Source organism: Cetorhinus maximus, chromosome 11 (genome assembly GCF_964194155.1).
Source record: "Cetorhinus maximus chromosome 11, sCetMax3.hap1.1, whole genome shotgun sequence".
Taxonomy (NCBI): Eukaryota; Metazoa; Chordata; class Chondrichthyes; order Lamniformes; family Cetorhinidae; genus Cetorhinus; species Cetorhinus maximus.
This window is the reverse complement of record NC_135889.1, coordinates 27,828,323-27,844,761: the sequence shown is the minus strand read 5'-3', so window position 1 is coordinate 27,844,761 and position 16,439 is coordinate 27,828,323.

The following is a 16,439-nucleotide window of genomic DNA, read 5'->3' as shown; positions in this document are numbered from 1 at the left end:
CCTGTGGATGTACCTGCTGCTGCTGTATTCCCGTTGCTGTTCCTGCTGCTGCTGCTGTATTCCTGTGGCTGTTCCTGCTGCTGCTGTATTCCTCTGGCTGTTCCTGCAGCTGCTGCTGTACTCCTGTGGCTGTTCCTGCTGCTGTTGTATTCCTGTGGCTGTTCCTGCTGTTGCTGGATTCCTGTGGCTGTTCTTGCGGCTGCTGTATTCATGTGGCTTTTCCTGCTGCTAGTGCTGCCTATCTGTGGCTGTTCCTGCTGCTGCTATATTCCTGTGGCTGATCCTGCTGCTGCTGTTTTCCTGTGGCTGTTCTTGCTGCTGCTGTATTCCTGTTGCTGATCCTGCTGCTGCAATAAAGCTGTGGCTCTTCCTGCTGCTGCTGTATTCTTGTAGCTGTTCCTGCTGCTGCTGTATTCCTGTGGCTGTTCCTTCTGCTGCTGCTGTTTTCCTGTCATTGTTCCTGCTGCTGCTGTATTCCTGTGGCTGTTCTTGCTGCTGCTGTATTCCTGTCGCTGATCCTGCTGCTGCAATATACCGGTGGCTGTTCCTGCTGCTGCTTTATTCTTGCAGCTGTTCCTGCTGCTGCTGTATTCCTGTGGCTGTTCTTGCTGCTGCTGTATTCCTGTCGCTGATCCTGCTGCTGCAATATACCTGTGGCTGTTCCTGCTGCTGCTGTATTCTTGTAGCTGTTCCTGCTGCTGCTGTATTCCTGTCGCTGTTCCTGCTGCTGCTGTATTCCAGTGGCTGTTCCTGCTGCTGCTGTATTCCTCTGGCTGTTCCTGCAGCTGCTGCTGTACTCCTGTGGCTGTTCCTGCTGCTGTTGTATTCCTGTGGCTGTTCCTGCTGCTGCTGGATTCCTGTGGCTGTTCCTGCTGCTGCTGTATTCTTGTGGCTCTTCATGCTGCTGCTGTATTCCTGTGGCTGTTCCTTCTGCTGCTGTACTCCTGTTGCTGTTCCTGCTGCTGCTGCATTCCTGTGGCTCTTCCTGCTGCTGCTGCTGTATTCCTGTGGCTGTTCATGCTACTGCTGTATTGCTGTGGCTGTTCTTGCTGCTGCTGTATTCCTGTCACTGTACCTGCTGCAGCTGTATTCCTTTGGCTGTTCCTACTGCTGCTGTATTCCTGTCACTGTTCCTGCAGCTGCTGTATTCCTGTGGCTGTACCTGCTGCTGCTGTATTCCCGTTACTGTTCCTGCTGCTGCTGTATTCCTGTGGCTGGTCCTGCTGCTGCTGTACTCCTGTTGCTGTTCCTGCTGCTGCGGTATTCCAGTGGCTTTCCCTGTTGCTGCTGCTCTATTCCTGTGGCTGTTCCTGCTGCTGCTGTATTGCTGTGGCTGTTCTTGCTGCTGGTGTATTCCTGTTATTATACCTGCTGCTGCTGTATTCCTGTGGCTGTTCCTACTGCTGCTGTATTCCTGTCACTGTTCCTGCTGCTGCTGTATTCCTGTGGCTGTACCTGCTGCTGCTGTATTCCCGTTGCTGTTCCTGCTGCTGCTGTATTCCTGTGGCCGTTCCTGCTGCTGCTGTATTCCAGTGGCTGTTCCTGCTGCTGCTGTATTCCTCTGGCTGATCCTGCAGCTGCTGCTGTACTCCTGTCGCTGTTCCTGCTGCTGTTGTATTCCTGTGGCTGTTCCTGCTGCTGCTGGATTCCTGTGGCTGTTCCTGCTGCTGCTGTATTCTTGTGGCTGTTCATACTGCTGGTGTATTCATGTGGCTGTTCCTGCTGCTAGTGCTGCATATCTGTGGCTGTTCCTGATGCTGGTGTAATCTCGTGGCTGTTCCTGCTGCTGCTGTATTCCGGTGTCTTTTACTGCTGCTGCTGTATTCCTGTGGCTGTTCCTACTGCTGCTGTATTCCTGTCACTGTTCCTGCTGCTGCTGTATTCCTGTGGCTGTACCTGCTGCTGCTGTATTCCTGTTACTGTACCTGCTGCTGCTGTATTCCTGTGGCTGTTCCTACTGTTGCTGTATTCCTGTCACTGTTCCTGCTGCTGCTGTATTCCTGTGGATGTACCTGCTGCTGCTGTATTCCCGTTGCTGTTCCTGCTGCTGCTGTATTCCTGTGGCTGTTCCTGCTGCTGCTGTATTCCTCTGGCTGTTCCTGCAGCTGCTGCTGTACTCCTGTGGCTGTTCCTGCTGCTGTTGTATTCCTGTGGCTGTTCCTGCTGCTGCTGGATTCCTATGGCTGTTCCTGCGGCTGCTGTTTTCCTGTGGCTGTTCCTTCTGCTGCTGCTGTTTTCCTGTCACTTTTCCTGCTGCTGCTGCATTCCTGTGGCTGTTCTTGCTGCTGCTGTATTCCTGTTGCTGATCCTGCTGCTGCAATACACCTGCTGGCTGTTCCTGCTGCTGCTGTATTCTTGTAACTGTTCCTGCTGCTGCTGTATTCCTGTAGCTGTTCCTGCTGTTGCTGTATGCCTGTGGCAGTACCTGCTGCTGCTGTATTCCTGTGGCTGTTCCTCTTGCTGCTGTATTCCTTTGGCTTTTCCCGCTGCTGCTGTATTCCTATGGCTGTTCCTGCTGCGGCTGTATTCCTGTGGCTGTTCCTGCTGCTGCTCTATTCCTGTGGCTGTTCCTTCTGCTGCAGTATTCCTGTGGCTTTTCCTGCTGCTGCTGTATTCCTGTGGCTGTTCCTGCTGCTGTAGTATTCCTGTGGCTGTTCCTGCTGCTGCTGTATTCTTGTGGCTTTTCCCGCTGCTGCTGTATTCCTGTGGCTGATCCTGCTGCTGCTGTATTCCTGTGGCTGTTCCTGCTGTTGTTGTATTCCTGTGGCTGTTCCTGCTGCTGCTGGATTCCTGTGGCTGTTCCTGCGGCTGCTGTATTCATGTGGCTGTTCCTGCTGCTAGTGCTGCCTATCTGTGGCTGTTCCCGCTGCTGCTATATTCCTGTGGCTGATCCTGCTGCGTCTGTTTTCCTGTGGCTGTTCTTGCTGCTGCTGTATTCCTGTTGCTGATCCTGCTGCTGCAATATACCTGTGGCTGTTCCTGCTGCTGCTGTATTCTTGTAGCTGTTCCTGCTGCTGCTGTATTCCTGTGGCTGTTCCTTCTGCTGCTGCTGTTTTCCTCTCATTGTTCCTGCTGCTGCTGTATTCCTGTGGCTGTTCTTGCTGCTGCTGTATTCCTGTCGCTGATCCTGCTGCTGCAATATACCTGTGGCTGTTCCTGCTGCTGCTGTATTCTTGTAGCTGTTCCGGCTGCTGCAGTATTCCTGTGGCTTTTCCCGCTGCTGCTGTATTCCTGTGGCTGTTCCTGCTGCTGCTGTATTCCTGTGGCTGTTCCTGCTGATGCTGTATTCCTGTGCCTGTTCCTTCTGCTGCTGCTGTTTTCCTGTCACTGTTCCTGCTGCTGTTGTATTCCTGTGGCTGTTCCTGCTGCTGCTTTATTGCTGTGGCTGGTCTTGCTGCTGCTGTATTCCTCTTACTATACTTGCTGCTGCTGTATTCCTGTGGCTGTTCCTACTGCTGCTGTATTCCTGACACTGTTCCTGCTGCTGCTGTATTCCTGTGGCTGTACCTGCTGCTGCTGTATTCCTGTTACTGTACCTGCTGCTGCTGTATTCCTGTGGCTGTTCCTACTGCTGCTGTATTCCTGTCACTGTTCCTGCTGCTGCTGTATTCCTGTGGCCGTTCCTGCTGCTGCTCTATTCCAGTGCCTGTTCCTGCTGCTGCTGTATTCCTCTGGCTGTTCCTGCAGCCGCTGCTGTACTCCTGTGGCTGTTCCTGCTGCTGTTGTATTCCTGTGGCTGTTCCTGCTGCTGCTGTATTCCGGTGTCTGTTACTGCTGCTGCTGTATTCCTGTGGCTGATCCTGCTGTTGCTGTATTCCTGTGCCTGTTCCTGCTGCTGCTGTATTCCTGTGGCTGATCCTGCTGCTGCTGTATTCCTGTGGCTGTTCCTTCTGCTGCTGCTGTTTTCCTGTCACTGTTCCTGCTGCTGTTGTATTCCTGTGGCTGTACATGCTGCTGCTGTATTCCCGTTGCTTTTCCTGCTGCTGCTGTATTCAAGTTGCTGTTCCTGCTGCTGCTGTATTCCTGTGGCTTTACCTGCTGCTGCTGCTCTATTACTGTGGCTTTTCCTGCTGCTGCTGTATTGCTCTGGCTGTTCTTGCTGCTGCTGTATTCTTGTTACTATACCTGCTGCAGCTGTATTGCTGTGGCTGTTCCTACTGCTGCTGTATTCCTTCACTGTTCCTGCTGCTGCTGTATTCCTGCCGCTGTTCCTGCTGCTGCTGCTGTATTTCTGTGACTATTCCTGCTGCTGAAATATACCTGTGGCTGTTCCTGCTGCTGCTGTATTCCTGTAGCTGTGCCTGCTGCTGCTGTATTCCTGTCGCTGTTCCTGCTGTGGCTTTATTCCTGTGGCTGTTCCTGCTGCTGCTGTATTTCTGTGGCTGTACCTGCTGCTGCTGTATTCCCGTTGCTGTTCCTGCTGCTGCTGTATTCCTGTGGCCGTTCCTGCTGCTGCTGTATTTCTGTGGCTGTACCTGCTGCTGCTGTATTCCTCTGGCTGTTCCTGCAGCTGCTGCAGTACTCCTGTCGCTGTTCCTGCTGCTGTTGTATTCCTGTGGCTGTTCCTGCTGCAGCTGGATTCCTGTGGCTGTTCCAACTGCTGCTGTATTCCTGTGGCTGTTCCTTCTGCTGCTGTACTCCTGTTGCTGTTCCTGCTGCTGCTGCATTCCTGTCGCTGTTCCTTGCTGCTGCTGCTGTATTCCTGTGGCTGTTCCTGCTGCTGCTGTATTGCTGTGGCTGTTCTTGCTGCTGCTGTATTCCTGTCACTGTACCTGCTGCAGCTGTATTACTGTGGCTGTTCCTACTGCTGCTGTATTCCTGTCAGTGTTCCTGTTGCTGCTGTATTCCTGGGGCTGTACTTGCTGCTGCTGTATTCCCGTTGCTGTTCCTGCTGCTGCTGTATTCCTGTGGCTGTTCCTGCTGCTGCTGTACTCCTGTTGCTGTTCCTGCTGCTGCTGTATTCCTGTGGCTTTTCCTGCTGCTGCTGCTCTATTCCTGTGGCTGGTCCTGCTGCTGCTGTATTGCTGTGGCTGTTCTTGCTGCTGCTGTATTCCTGTTACTATACCTGCTGCTGCTGTATTCCTGTGGCTGTTCCTACTGCTGCTGTATTCCTGTCACTGTTCCTGCTGCTGCTGAATTCCTGTGGCTGTTCCTGCTGCTGCGTACCTGTGGCTGTTCTTGCTGCTGCTGCTGTATTCCTGTCGCTGTTCCTGCTGCTGCTGTATTCCTGTGGCTGTTCCTGCTGCTGCTGTATTCCTGTGGCTGTTCTTGCTGCTGCTGTATTCCTGTTGCTGAACGCGCTGCTGAAATATACCTGTGGCTGTTCCTGCTGCTGCTGTATTCCTGTAGCTGTGCCTGCTGCTGCTGTATTCCTGTCTCTGTTCCTGCTGTTGCTGTATTGCTGTGGCTGTTCCTGCTGCTGCTGTATTCCTGTGGCTGTTCCTGCTGCTGCTGTATTCCTTTGGATTTTCCCGTTGCTGCTGTATTCCTGTGGCTGCTCCTGCTGCAGCTGTATTCCTGTGGCTGTTCCTGCTGCTGCTGTATTGCTGTGGCTGTTCCTCCTGCAGGTGGTGCATATCTGCGGCTGTTCCTACTGCTGCTGTTGTATTCCTGTGGCTGTTCCTTCTGCTGCTGTTGTATTCCTGAGGCTGTTCCTGCTGCTGCTATATTCCTGTGGTTGTTCCTGCTGTTGCTGTATTCCTGTGGTTGTTCCTGTTGCTGCTGTATTCCTGTGGTTGTTCCTTCTACAGCTGCATATCTGTGGCTGTTCCTGCTGCTGCTGCTGCTGTATTTCTGTGGCTGTACCTGCTGCTGCTGTATTCCTCTGGCTGTTCCTGCAGCTGCTGCAGTACTCCTGTCGCTGTTCCTGCTGCTGTTGTATTCCTGTGGCTGTTCCTGCTGCAGCTGGATTCCTGTGGCTGTTCCAACTGCTGCTGTATTCCTGTGGCTGTTCCTTCTGCTGCAGTACTCCTGTTGCTGTTCCTGCTGCTGCTGCATTCCTGTCGCTGTTCCTTGCTGCTGCTGCTGTATTCCTGTGGCTGTTCCTGCTGCTGCTGTATTCCCGTTGCTGTTCCTGCTGCTGCTGTATTCCTGTGGCTGTTCCTGCTGCTGCTGTACTCCTGTTGCTGTTCCTGCTGCTGCTGTATTCCTGTGGCTTTTCCTGCTGCTGCTGCTCTATTCCTGTGTCTGGTCCTGCTGCTGCTGTATTGCTGTGGCTGTTCTTGCTGCTGCTGTATTCCTGTTACTATACCTGCTGCTGCTGTATTCCTGTGGCTGTTCCTACTGCTGCTGTATTCCTGTCACTGTTCCTGCTGCTGCTGAATTCCTGTGGCTGTTCCTGCTGCTGCGTACCTGTGGCTGTTCTTGCTGCTGCTGCTGTATTCCTGTCGCTGTTCCTGCTGCTGCTGTATTCCTGTGGCTGTTCCTGCTGCTGCTGTATTCCTGTGGCTGTTCTTGCTGCTGCTGTATTCCTGTTGCTGAACGCGCTGCTGAAATATATCTGTGGCTGTTCCTGCTGCTGCTGTATTCCTGTAGCTGTGCCTGCTGCTGCTGTATTCCTGTCTCTGTTCCTGCTGTTGCTGTATTGCTGTGGCTGTTCCTGCTGCTGCTGTATTCCTGTGGCTGTTCCTGCTGCTGCTGTATTCCTTTGGCTTTTCCCGTTGCTGCTGTATTCCTGTGGCTGTTCCTGCTGCAGCTGTATTCCAGTGGCTGTTCCTTCTGCTGCTGTATTCCTGTGGTTTTTCCCGCTGCTGCTGTAGTCCTTTGGCTGTTCCTGCTGCTGCTGTATTGCTGTGGCTATTCCTGCTGCTGCTGCTGCTGTATTCCTGTGGCTGTTCCTCCTGCAGGTGGTGCATATCTGCGGCTGTTCCTACTGCTGCTGTTGTATTCCTGTGGCTGTTCCTTCTGCTGCTGTTGTATTCCTGAGGCTGTTCCTGCTGCTGCTATATTCCTGTGGTTGTTCCTGCTGTTGCTGTATTCCTGTGGTTGTTCCTGTTGCTGCTGTATTCCTGTGGTTGTTCCTTCTACAGCTGCATATCTGTGGCTCTTCCTGCTGCTGCTGCTGCTGTATTTCAGTGGCTGTTCCTGCTGCTGCTGTATTCCTGTGGCTGTTCTTGCTCCTGCTGTATTCCTGTTGCTGAACATGCTGCTGAAATATACCTGTGGCTGTTCCTGCTGCTGCTGTATTCCTGTAGCTGTGCCTGCTGCTGCTGTATTCCTGTCGCTGTTCCTGCTGCTGCTGTATTTCTGTGGCTGTACCTGCTGCTGCTGTATTCCCGTTGCTGTTCCTGCTGCTGCTCTATTCCTGTGGCCGTTCCTGCTGCTGCTCTATTCCAGTGGCTGTTCCTGCTGCTGCTGTATTCCTCTGGCTGTTCCTGCAGCTGCTGCAGTACTCCTGTCGCTGTTCCTGCTGCTGTTGTATTCCTGTGGCTGTTCCTGCTGCTGCTGGATTCCTGTGGCTGTTCCAACTGGTGCTGTATTCTTGTGGCTGTTCCTGCTGCTGGTGTAATCATGTTGCTGTTCCTGCTGCTAGTGCTGCATATCTGTGGCTATTCCTGATGCTGCTGTAATCCCGTGGCTTTCCTGCTGCTGCTGTATTCCGGTGGCTGATCCTGCTGCTGCTGTATTCTTGTGGCTTTTCCTGCTGCTGCTGCTGCTCTATTCCTGTGGCTGTTCCTACTGCTGCTGTGTTCCTTTCACTGTTCCTACTGCTGCTGTATTCCTGTGGATGTACCTGCTGCTGCTGTATTCCCGTTGCTGTTCCTGATGCTGCTGTATTCCTGTGGCTGTTCCCGCTGCTGCTGTATTCCAGTGGCTGTTCCTGCTGCTGCTGTATTCCTCTGGCTGTTCCTGCAGCTGCTGCTGTACTCCTGTGGCTGTTCCTGCTGCTGTTGTATTCCTGTGGCTGTTCCTGCTGCTGCTGGATTCCTGTGGCTGTTCCAACTGCTGCTGTATTCTTGTAGCTGTTCCTGCTGCTGGTGTATTCATGTGGCTGTTCCTGCTGCTAGTGCTGCATATCTGTGGCTATTCCTGATGCTGCTGTATTCCTGTGGCTGTTCCTTCTGCTGCTGCTGTTTTCCTGTCATTGTTCCTGCTGCTGCTGTATTCCTGTGGCTGTTCTTGCTGCTGCTGTATTCCTGTCGCTGATCCTGCTGCTGCAATATACCGGTGGCTGTTCCTGCTGCTGCTGTATTCTTGCAGCTGTTCCTGCTGCTGCTGTATTCCTGTGGCTGTTCTTGCTGCTGCTGTATACCTGTCGCTGATCCTGCTGCTGCAATATACCTGTGGCTAAACCTGCTGCTGCTGTATTCTTGTAGCTGTTCCTGCTGCTGCTGTATTCCTGTCGCTGTTCCTGCTGCTGCTGTATTCCAGTGGCTGTTCCTGCTGCTGCTGTATTCCTCTGGCTGTTCCTGCAGCTGCTGCTGTACTCCTGTGGCTGTTCCTGCTGCTGTTGTATTCCTGTGGCTGTTCCTGCTGCTGCTGGATTCCTGTGGCTGTTCCAACTGGTGCTGTATTCTTGTGGCTGTTCCTGCTGCTGCTGTATTCCCGTTGCTGTTCCTGCTGCTGCTGTATTCCTGTCGCCGTTCCTGCTGCTGCTGTATTCCAGTGGCTGTTCCTGCTGCTGCTGTATTCCTCTGGCCGTTCCTGCAGCTGCTGCTGTACTCCTGTGGCTGTTCCTGCTGCTGTTGTATTCCTGTGGCTGTTCCTGCTGCTGCTGGATTCCTGTGGCTGTTCCTGCTGCTGCTGTATTCTTGTGGCTGTTCATGCTGCTGGTGTATTCATGTGGCTGTTCCTGCTGCTAGTGCTGCATATCTGTGGCTGTTCCTGATGCTGGTGTAATCTCGTGGCTGTTCCTGCTGCTGCTGTATTCCGGTGTCTTTTACTGCTGCTGCTGTATTCCTGTGGCTGTTCCTACTGCTGCTGTATTCCTGTCACTGTTCCTGCTGCTGCTGTATTCCTGTGGCTGTACCTGCTGCTGCTGTATTCCTGTTACTGTACCTGCTGCTGCTGTATTCCTGTGGCTGTTCCTACTGTTGCTGTATTCCTGTCACTGTTCCTGCTGCTGCTGTATTCCTGTGGATGTACCTGCTGCTGCTGTATTCCCGTTGCTGTTCCTGCTGCTGCTGTATTCCTGTGGCTGTTCCTGCTGCTGCTGTATTCCTCTGGCTGTACCTGCAGCTGCTGCTGTACTCCTGTGGCTGTTCCTGCTGCTGTTGTATTCCTGTGGCTGTTCCTGCTGCTGCTGGATTCCTGTGGCTGTTCCTGCGGCTGCTGTATTCATGTGGCTTTTCCTGCTGCTAGTGCTGCCTATCTGTGGCTGTTCCTGCTGCTGCTATATTCCTGTGGCTGATCCTGCTGCTGCTGTTTTCCTGTGGCTGTTCTTGCTGCTGCTGTATTCCTGTTGCTGATCCTGCTGCTGCAATAAAGCTGTGGCTCTTCCTGCTGCTGCTGTATTCTTGTAGCTGTTCCTGCTGCTGCTGTATTCCTGTGGCTGTTCCTTCTGCTGCTGCTGTTTTCCTGTCATTGTTCCTGCTGCTGCTGTATTCCTGTGGCTGTTCTTGCTGCTGCTGTATTCCTGTCGCTGATCCTGCTGCTGCAATATACCGGTGGCTGTTCCTGCTGCTGCTGTATTCTTGCAGCTGTTCCTGCTGCTGCTGTATTCCTGTGGCTGTTCTTGCTGCTGCTGTATTCCTGTCGCTGATCCTGCTGCTGCAATATACCTGTGGCTGTTCCTGCTGCTGCTGTATTCTTGTAGCTGTTCCTGCTGCTGCTGTATTCCTGTCGCTGTTCCTGCTGCTGCTGTATTCCAGTGGCTGTTCCTGCTGCTGCTGTATTCCTCTGGCTGTTCCTGCAGCTGTTGCTGTACTCCTGTGGCTGTTCCTGCTGCTGTTGTATTCCTGTGGCTGTTCCTGCTGCTGCTGGATTCCTGTGGCTGTTCCTGCTGCTGCTGTATTCTTGTGGCTCTTCATGCTGCTGCTGTATTCCTGTGTCTGTTCCTTCTGCTGCTGTACTGCTGTTGCTGTTCCTTCTGCTGCTGCATTCCTGTGGCTCTTCCTGCTGCTGCTGCTGTATTCCTGTGGCTGTTCCTGCTGCTGCTGTATTGCTGTGGCTGTTCTTGCTGCTGGTGTATTCCTGTTATTATACCTGCTGCTGCTGTATTCCTGTGGCTGTTCCTACTGCTGCTGTATTCCTGTCACTGTTCCTGCTGCTGCTGTATTCCTGTGGCTGTACCTGCTGCTGCTGTATTCCCGTTGCTGTTCCTGCTGCTGCTGTTTTCCTGTGGCCGTTCCTGCTGCTGCTGTATTCCAGTGGCTGTTCCTGCTGCTGCTGTATTCCTCTGGCTGTTCCTGCAGCTGCTGCTGTACTCCTGTGGCTGTTCCTGCTGCTGTTGTATTCCTCTGGCTGTTCCTGCTGCTGCTGTATTCCGGTGTCTGTTACTGCTGCTGCTGTATTCCTGTGGCTGATCCTGCTATTGCTGTATTCCTGTGCCTGTTCCTGCTGCTGCTGTATTCCTGTGGCTGATCCTGCTGCTGCTGTATTCCTGTGGCTGTTCCTTCTGCTGCTGCTCTTTTCCTGTCACTGTTCCTGCTGCTGTTGTATTCCTGTGGCTGTACATGCTGCTGCTGTATTCCCGTTGCTTTTCCTGCTGCTGCTGTATTCAAGTTGCTGTTCCTGCTGCTGCTGTATTCCTCTGGCTTCACCTGCTGCTGCTGCTCTATTACTGTGGCTTTTCCTGCTGCTGCTGTATTGCTCTGGCTGTTCTTGCTGCTGCTGTATTCTTGTTACTATACCTGCTGCAGCTGTATTCCTGTGGCTGTTCCTACTGCTGCTGTATTCCTTCACTGTTCCTGCTGCTGCTGTGTTCCTGTGGCTGTACCTGCTGCTGTTGTATTCCCGTTGCTGCTCCTGCTGCTGCAGTATTCCTGTGGCCGTTCCTGCTGCTGCTGTGTTCCAGTGGCTGTTCCTGCTGCCGCTGTATTCCTCTGGCCGTTCCTGCAGCTGCTGCTGTATTCCTGTCGCCGTTCCTGCTGCTGCTGTATTCCAGTGGCTGTTCCTGCTGCTGCTGTATTCCTCTGGCCGTTCCTGCAGCTGCTGCTGTACTCCTGTCGCTGTTCCTGCTGCTGTTGTATTCCTGTGGCTGTTCCTGCTGCTGCTGGATTCCTGTGGCTGTTCCTGCTGCTGCTGTATTCTTGTGGCTGTTCATGCTGCTGGTGTATTCATGTGGCTGTTCCTGCTGCTAGTGCTGCATATCTGTGGCTGTTCCTGATGCTGGTGTAATCTCGTGGCTGTTCCTGCTGCTGCTGTATTCCGGTGTCTTTTACTGCTGCTGCTGTATTCCAGTGGCTGTTCCTACTGCTGCTGTATTCCTGTCACTGTTCCTGCTGCTGCTGTATTCCTGTGGCTGTACCTGCTGCTGCTGTATTCCTGTTACTGTACCTGCTGCTGCTGTATTCCTGTGGCTGTTCCTACTGTTGCTGTATTCCTGTCACTGTTCCTGCTGCTGCTGTATTCCTGTGGATGTACCTGCTGCTGCTGTATTCCCGTTGCTGTTCCTGCTGCTGCTGTATTCCTGTGGCTGTTCCTGCTGCTGCTGTATTCCTCTGGCTGTTCCTGCAGCTGCTGCTGTATTCCTGTGGCTGTACCTGCTGCTGCTTTATTCCTGTTTCTGTCCCTGCTGCTGCTGTATTCCTGTGGCTGTTCCTACTGCTGCTGTTTTCCTGTCACTGTTCCTGCTGCTGCTGTATTCCTGTGGCTGTACCGCTGCTGCTGTATTCCCGTTGCTGTTCCTGCTGCTGCTGTATTCCTGTGGCTGTACCGGCTGCTGCTGTATTCCCGTTGCTGTTCCTGCTGCTGCTGTATTCCTGTGGCTGTTCCAGCTGCTGCTGTATTTCTGTGGCTATTCCTGCAGCTGCTGTATTCCAGTGGCTCTTTCTGCTGCTGCTGTATTCCTGCAGCTGTTCCTGCTGCTGTTGCTGCATATCTGTTGCTGTTCCTGCTACTGCTGCTGTATTTCTGTGGCTATTCCTGCTGCTGCTGTATTCCTGTGGCTGTTCCTGCTGTTACTCTATGCCTGTGGCTGTTCCTGCTGCTGCTGTATTCCTGTGGCTGTTCCTGCTGCTGCGTACCTGTGGCTGTTCATGCTGCTGCTGCTGTATTCCTGTGGCTCTTCCTGCTGCTGCTGTATTCCTGTCGCTCTTCCTGCTGTTGCTGTATTCCTGTGGCTGTTCCTGCTGCTGCTGTATTCCAGTGGCTGTTCCTGCTGCTGCTGTATTCCTCTGGCTGTACCGGCTGCTGATGTATTCCCATTGCTGTTCCTGCTGCTGCTGTATTCCTGTCGCTGTTCCTACTGCTGCTGTATTCCTGTCACTGTTCCTGCTGCTGCTGTATTCCTGTGGTTGTACCGGCTGCTGCTGTATTCCCGTTGCTGTTCCTGCTGCTGCTGTATTCCTGTGGCTGTTCCTGCTGCTGCTGTATTCCAGTGGCTGTTCCTGCTGCTGCTGTATTCCTCTGGCTGTACCGGCTGCTGATGTATTCCCGTTGCTGTTCCTGCTGCTGCTGTATTCCTGTCGCTGTTCCAGCTGCTGCTGTTTTCCTGTCACTGTTCCTGCTGCTGCTGTATTTCTGTTGCGGTTCCTGCTGCTGCTGCCGCAGTCCTGTGGCTGTTCCTGCTGTTGCTGTATTCCTGTGGTTGTTCCTGCTGCTGCTGTATTCCTGTGGTTGTTCCTGCTGCTGCTGCATATCTGTGGCTGTTCCTGCTGCTGCTGCTGCTGCTGTATTTCTGTGGCTATTCCTGCTGTTGCTGTATTCCTGTGGCTCTTTCTGCTGCTGCTGTATTCCTGTAGCTGTTCCTGCTGCTGTTGCTGCATATCTGTTGCTGTTTCTGCTGCTGCTGCTGTATTTCTGTGGCTATTCCTGCTGCTGCTGTATTCCTGTGGCTGTTCCTGCTGCTGCGTACCTGTGGCTGTTCGTGCTGCTGCTGCTGTATTCCTGTGGCTGTTCCTTCTGCTGCTTCATTCCTGTGGTTGTTCCTGCTGCCGCGCCTGTATTCCTGTGACTGTTCCTTTTACTGGTGCTGTATTCCTGTGGCTGTTCCTGCTGCAGGTGCTGCATATCTGTGGCTGTTCCTGCTGCTGCTGTTGTATTCCTATGGCTGTTCCTTCTGCTGGTGCTGTATTCCTGTGGCTGTTCCTGCTGCTGGTGTATTCATGTGGCTGTACCTGCAGCTGCTGTATTCCTGTGGCTGTTCCTTCTGCTGCTGTACTCCTGTTGCTGTTCCTGCTGCTGCTGTATTCCTGTGGCTGTTCCTGCTGCTGCTGCTGTATTCCTGTGGCTGTTCCTGCTGCTGCTGTATTGCTGTGGCTGTTCTTGCTGCTGCTGTATTCCTGTCACTGTACCTGCTGAAGCTGTATTCCTGTGGCTGTTCCTCCTGCTGCTGTATTCCTGTCACTGTTCCTGTTGCTGCTGTATGACTGTGGCTGTACCTGCTGCTGCTGTATTCCCCTTGCTGTTCCTGCTGCTGCTGTATTCCTGTGGCTGTTCCTACTGCTGCTGTATTCCTGTCCCTGTTCCTGCTGCTGCTCTATTCCTGTGGCTGTACCTGCTGCTGCTGTATTCCTGTTTCTGTACCTGCTGCTGCTGTATTCCTGTGGCTGTTCCTACTGCTGCTGTATTCCTGTCACTGTTCCTGCTGCTGCAGTATTCCTGTGGCTGTACCTGCTGCTGCTGTATTCCCGTTGCTGTTCCTGATGCTGCTGTATTTCTGTGGCTGTTCCTGCTGCTGCTGTATTCCCGTTGCTGTTCCTGCTGCTGTTGTATTCCTGTGGCTGTTCCTGCTGCTGCTGGATTCCTGTGGCTGTTCCAACTACTGCTGTATTCTTGTGGCTGTTCACGCTGCTGGTGTATTCATGTGGCTGTTCCTGCTGCTAGTGCTGCATATCTGTGGCTGTTCCTGATGCTGCTGTAATCCCGTTGCTGTTCCAACAGCTGCTGTATTCCTTTGGCTTTTCCCGCTGCTGCTGTACTCCTGTGGCTGTTCCTGCTGCAGCTGTATTCCTTTGGCTGTTCCTTCAGCTGCTGTATTCCTGTGGCTTTTCCCGCTGCTGCTACAGTCCTTTGGCTGTTCCTGCTGCTGCTGTATTGCTGTGGCTGTTCCTGCTGCTGCTGCTGTATTCCTGTGGCTGTTCCTCCTGCAGGTGCTGCATATCTGCAGCTGTTCCTGCTGCTGCTGTTGTATTCCTGTGGCTGTTCCTTCTGCTGCTGCTGTATTCCTAAGGCTGTTCCTGCTGCTGCTATATTCCTGTGGCTGTTCCAGCTGCTGCTGTTTTCCTGTCACTGTTCCTGCTGCTGCTGTATTTCTGTTGCGGTTCCTGCTGCTGCTGCCGCAGTCCTGTGGCTGTTCCTGCTGTTGCTGTATTCCTGTGGTTGTTCCTGCTGCTGCTGTATTCCTGTGGTTGTTCCTGCTGCTGCTGCATATCTGTGGCTGTTCCTGCTGCTGCTGCTGCTGCTGTATTTCTGTGGCTATTCCTGCTGTTGCTGTATTCCTGTGGCCCTTTCTGCTGCTGCTGTATTCCTGTAGCTGTTCCTGCTGCTGTTGCTGCATATCTGTTGCTGTTCCTGCTGCTGCTGCTGTATTTCTGTGGCTATTCCTGCTGCTGCTGTATTCCTGTGGCTCTTTCTGCTGCTGCTGTATTCCTGTAGCTGTTCCTGCTGCTGTTGCTGCATATCTTTTGCTGTTCCTGCTGCTGCTGCTGTATCTCTGTGGCTATTCCTGCTGCTGCTGTATTCCTGTTGCTTTTCCTGCTGCTGTTGTTGCATATCTGTGGCTGTTCCTGCTGCTGCTGCTGTATTTCTGTGGCTATTCCCGCTGCTGCTGTATTCCTGTGGCTGTTCCTGCTGTTACTCTATGACTGTGGCTTTTCCTGCTGCTGCTGTATTCCTGTTGCTGTTCCTGCTGCTGCGTACCTGTGGCTGTTCGTGCTGCTGCTGCTGTATTCCTGTGGCTCTTCCTGCTGCTGCTGTATTCCTGTCGCTGTTCCTGCTGTTGCTGTATTCCAGTGGCTGTTCCTGCTGCTGCTGTATTCCTGTGGCTGTTCCTGCTGCTGCTGTATTCCTTTGGCTTTTCCCGCTGCTGCTGTATTCCTGTGGCTGTTCCTGCTGCTGCTGTATTCCTGTGGCTGTTCCTTCTGCTGCTTCATTCCTGTGGTTGTTCCTGCTGAGGCGACTGTATTCCTGTGGCTGTTCCTTCTATGGGTGCTGTATTCCAGTGGCTGTTCCTGCTGCAGGTGCTGCTGTATTCCTATGGCTGTTCCTGCTGCTGCTGTATTCCTGTGGCTGTTCCTGCTGCTGCTGTATTCCTGTGGCTGTTCCTTCTGCTGCTGTACTCCTGTTGCTGTTCCTGCTGCTGCTGTATTGCTGTGGCTGTTCCTGCTGCTGCTGTATTCCTTTGGCATTTCCTGCTGCTGCTGTATTCCTGTGGCTGTTCCTGCTGCAGCTGTATTCCTGTGGCTTTTCCGCCTTCTGCTATAGTCCTTTGGCTGTTCCTGCTGCTGCTGTATTCCTATCGCTGTTCCTGCTGCTGCTGTATTCCTGTGGCAGTTCCTGCTGCTGCTGTATTCCTGTGGCTGTTCCTGCTGCTGTTGTATTCCTGTGGCTGTTCCTTCTGCTGCTGCTGTATTCCTGAGGCTGTTCCTTCTGCTGCTATATTCCTGTGTCTGTTCCTGCTGCTGCTGTTTTCCTGTCACTGTTCCTGCTGCTGCTGTATTTCTGTTGCGGTTCCTGCTGCTGCTGCCGCAGTCCTGTCGCTGTTCCTGCTGTTGCTGTATTCCTGTGGTTGTTCCTGCTGCTGCTGCATTCCTGTGGTTGTTCCTGCTGCTGCTGCATATCTGTGGCTGTTCCTGCTGCTGCTGCTGCTGTATTTCTGTGGCTATTCCTGCTGCTGCTGTATTCCTGTGGCTCTTGCTGCTGCTGCTGTATTCCTGTAGCTGTTCCTGCTGCTGTTGCTGCATATCTGTTGCTGTTCCGGCTGCTGCTGCTGTATTTCTGTGGCTATTCCTGCTGCTGCTGTATTCCTGTGGCTGTTCCTGCAGTTACTCTATGCCTGTGGCTGTTCCTGCTGCTGCTGTATTCTTGTGGCTGCTCCTGCTGCTGCGTACCTGTGGCTGTTCGTGCTGCTGCTGCTGTATTGCTGTGGCGCTTCCTGCTGCTGCTGTATTCCTGTCGCTCTTCCTGCTGTTGCTGTATTCCTGTGGCTGTTCCTGCTGCTGCTGTATTCCTGTGGCTGTTCCTGCTGCTACTGTATTCCTTTGGCTTTTCCCGCTGCTGCTGTATTCCTGTGGCTGTTCCTGATGCTGCTGTATTCCTGTGGCTGTTCCTGCTGCTGCTGTATTCCTGTGGCTGTTCCTGCTGCTACTGTATTCCTTTGGCTTTTCCCGCTGCTGCTG